The sequence below is a fragment of the Adiantum capillus-veneris genome, chromosome 24, assembly GCF_014529385.1.
Source record: "Adiantum capillus-veneris isolate H3 chromosome 24, ASM1452938v2, whole genome shotgun sequence".
Classification (NCBI taxonomy): Eukaryota; Viridiplantae; Streptophyta; class Polypodiopsida; order Polypodiales; family Pteridaceae; genus Adiantum; species Adiantum capillus-veneris.
The window spans coordinates 94,383,217-94,386,567 of NC_140954.1; the positions used below are offsets into that span (position 1 = coordinate 94,383,217).

The window sequence follows — 3,351 nt, forward strand, 5'->3', positions numbered from 1 at the left end:
TGATGTGAAAACTGCCCGAAAATAGGAAAAACGGAGCGGGAACAACACGTGCTATACAACACAAATCGTAGAAGACTATGAGGCACCTGTTATGCAGAAAACGGCACTGACAAAATTTTTGCACAAAATGACGAAATAGCCTATGCAATACTGCCTGTAGTGGAAACGAAGGCCGAAATGAGCCCGAAATTTTTGTCAACCTACGAATGCTTGCAAAAGCTCAAACAAATCAGAGAAAGTGAGCAGGCATGTGCTGGAGCAGCTGGCGACTAAGCCTGGGAGGACGCAACATGCTCTGATACCAATTGTTGGAATTAGGGTTGCAGAGAAATGCACACAGCTTGGAGAAGACGAAGGAAGCTCAAGGCACACAATAGAGAGTGTGTTACTTAGTATGCAATGGAAAGATGGATAGCCCTAGAGTGATGGACATATATACAATGCTCGGGGGAAAAAACCTCCTAAAGAGGGAAAAAATGCCCCGGCGGTCCTAGTGTGTTCACACACATCACTACCACATGTATATGGTAACATATCTTGGAGGGTTTTTTACCTTAAGGGTCAAATCCCCTATGCCATTTGAATACAGATATGGGAGTGTTTCTAAGCAGCTATTGACCTCTACTGATCACTTGTAAGTCTTCAAAGAAAAAATAATAATAGTTATTAGGGAGATATTGCACCTGAGTTGAAAGATATTCCTTGACTCCCATTCTTGAGAAATCTATTGCTTCAAGACTTCAACAGAAGGTCTAATTCCATGGCAGAGTACTATTACCACTCTTTCCTACAGATGCTTATACCAATGATTGAGTTCAGTAGAATTGACCACCACTTCCCCCTTTGAGTCTTCCTGCTTGGAAGTATTGAGGTTCTCGGTCTTTGTATTGGACCGTTCATTGAAATCTTCATTACCCTTATTCTCTACTTCTGTGTCATATGAAGTTCTTTAAACATTAACAATGTTAGGAAGATGTGGATAAACATGGTTTTCTTCCATGGAAGAGGGTCGATTATCAACATTGTGCCAGACATTTAAAATTAGGGAAAAATGACCATTTAGAGGCAGGGGGTTAGGACTCACCTCATGAGGTTTAAGGAGGTGGTGTGTGTGTGTGTGTGTGTGTGTGTGTGTGTGTGTGTTGGGGGGGGGGGGGGGGGGGGGGGGGGGGGGGGGGGGGGCATTTTGAGCTTGCAATGCCACATTAGTGTTCAAAGGGGGTGGTTATGGAGCGAGCTCAATGGAGTGAGCTTTAGAGCGAGTTTTTTTTTTCCCACCACCTTTACCTCCCATTGCCACCCATGACCACCAACACCCTAGCCCACCATTGGTGGTTGGTGGTGTTAGCTCACTACCACCATTCGCCACTCCTCCTCCTACCACCACTGCCCATTGCCACCGGCTCTCCTCCCACTCTTCCCTCCAATGGGCTACTCAAGCACCTCCTCTCTCTCTCTCTCTCTCTCTCTCTCTCTCTCTCTCTCTCACTCACTCATCCTCTTTGTCTCTCTTTATTTTGTTGATTTTGTCTCTCTTTTTCTCTCACTTGTCTCTCTCTCCCCCCTCCCCCCACATACTCTCTCTCTCTCTCTCTCTCTCTCTCTCATTTTTTGGATTTTGTCTCTCTTTCTCTCTCTCCCTTTCTCATTTTCTTGATTTTGTCTCTTTCTCTCTCTCTCTCTCTCTCTCTCTCTCTCTCTCTCTCTCTCTAATTGCATATCAAAAGACAACAATGAGAGAATTCACTTTGTGGAAAACTCAAAACAATATCATCATTGCACAACTTAAGGTAATTGTGATAGCCCAAAAAATGCTAGATTATTACACCAACCTTTTTGCACTCTCTCTCTCTCTCTCTCTCTCTCTCTCTCTCTCTCTCTCTCTCTCTCTCTCTCTCTCTCTAATTGCATATCAAAAGACAACAATGAGAGAATTCAATTAGTGGAAAACTCAAAACAATATCATCATTTGCACAACTCAAGGTAAATGTGATAGCCCAAATAATGCTAAATTATTACAACAGCCTTTTTGCACTTAGCAAAGTTTTGAGCTCGTTATCAGCCAGATTAGACCGATGAATAAACATGTTATGGTTTATGTCCATTCCAAACAATCTCAAGTAGATATAATACAAGTGTTTGCAAGCCACATAGGTCATTCCTTCCCCTAACCTCCTTTGGAAGTCTCTGCAAGTACAACTAGGATTCCTGGCTATTGTGACTCGATATTTCTCACCACATAACTTTGAGTTTGGTGTTTCCACAATGAAGACTTCGTGCTTACCGATCTTTACCATTTCCGCTTGTTCAATGACCATTTCTAGTCCTAGAGCACTGTCGATCCTTTTTGATGCCTCTTCAGAAACACCTGTCATGTACCTGCCCGCACGTCTTTGCCCTTGCACTTCCATAGTTTCTGTTGCGATATAAAACCCCGCTAGCTGCAAAGACTTCACTTCTAGTGCTGTTAAGTTCGTGCCTTGTGCCACTGGCCACTCAAGTGGAGTTCTTGGAGGCCACATCACAATATATGGACATACATCCCACACGTTTGACATCGTCACTATAAAACCATACCCATGTCTCATTGTTGCACCCCTCCCAATTGCATTTCCCCCAAAAACTTGGTGCCGATGTTCCCTCTGCGCATAAATTCACCTTTTTCTTGCACTTTCCTCCTTTGATTTTTCCTTGGCAAGTGAACTTAGACCGCGGTTTGCACCTGCGGATGCCCCGCATGGTGTCATTTATGTCAACCTCGATGGCCTTTATTGTCACCCCGTCGTCCATAGAGTGATCTTCATTTACCTGTGATGCATCTCCAAATGACAACTTTCGAGCCTTTCTTTGTCGAGCAACATTTTGAGTGCATACTCTAGCCTGTGTGAACTATTAGCCTCCTCGCCTATAACATTGCCGAATGTCTTGCATCGCCTTGTCATTGTAACCCTGTCTCCAAAAAATTGAGGCACCCTTGGAAGACCAGTTCCTCCAATTGCATCGTTCACAACACGGCTAGTCTGTGATGGAGTAGGTGTGTGAAATTGTCGTGAAGCTGCCCTGTCTCTCATCTTGCTTATGCTTGCTCCGCTTCCTATATACTTACCCTCTGTATATGTGATTCTTTTGGATTGTTGAAGAAGAGTATTCCCAATATCCAAAACTGTTGCATCGTACAAAGAAATTTTAGGCTTGTGACCTTCACCTGCTAGCCATGATGTGTGACGTGACTCTGAGAGATTTGTTCGAGGGATGATCTCAATGCAAGAGTCATCTAGAGCCTACAAAACAAGAAAAATATTTATTTCATTGATTTCATGAAGGGTTTAATTAAATATACATCCTAGAACC

At 43.4% G+C, this 3,351-nt stretch overlaps 1 pseudogene; it reads right to left on the bottom strand.

The window, feature by feature from the left end:
* Window positions 1-1,976: 1,976 nt before the first annotated feature.
* Window positions 1,977-3,071, bottom strand: LOC147426801 (uncharacterized; annotated as a pseudogene).
* Window positions 3,072-3,351: the final 280 nt, after the last annotated feature.